Below are 639 nucleotides of genomic sequence, written 5' to 3'. Positions count from 1 at the left end.
TTTGGTGTTGTGTTTTCTTCTTCTAGCCTATTAAATTTAACAGGGCAAGTGTATGATCCGGTTGATGACCATCGACTATATCCATAATTCTTAGATTTTAGGCATTTTGATGAAGATGTTTAGAATTGTTGCATTTGTTGGAAGTTTCGTAAAACTTCACGCCCACCGGTGGGAGAATTCCATGAGGAGACACTTGAGTGTGTCTGGGTCTTGCGTGGTTCACTGCATCCTGCCCACTGTCACTCATTAAACGAAGAAAAAAAATCCTACTGAAAGAAGAGTGTTACTGGTTTAGAAATGAGACGGTTTTTCCCTAGTTTTTCTTTGTGCATCTGTGAAATAGATGAATGAAGAGACAGATAAAAATACAGCTGATTCTTACACATCTCCTCATGAGCTTTTTTTTTTTTTTTTTTAAAGATTTTTTATTTATTTATTTGACAGAGAAAGACACAGCGAGAGAGGGAACACAAACGGGGAGTGGGAGAGGGAGTAGCAGGCCTCCCGCGGAGCAGGGAGCCCGATGCGGGACTCGATCCCGGGACTCCAGGATCATGACCTGAGCCGAAGGCAGTCGCTTAACCAACTGAGCCACCCAGGCGCCCCAATACTTATCATTTCTTTTTTTTTTTTTTTAAA

The sequence above is a fragment of the Mirounga leonina genome, unplaced genomic scaffold, assembly GCF_011800145.1.
Source record: "Mirounga leonina isolate KUSES-001 unplaced genomic scaffold, KU_Mleo_1.0 Mir_115, whole genome shotgun sequence".
Lineage (NCBI taxonomy): Eukaryota > Metazoa > Chordata > Mammalia > Carnivora > Phocidae > Mirounga > Mirounga leonina.
The sequence above is the reverse complement of the archived record's forward strand: the minus strand, read 5'-3'. Positions refer to the sequence as shown.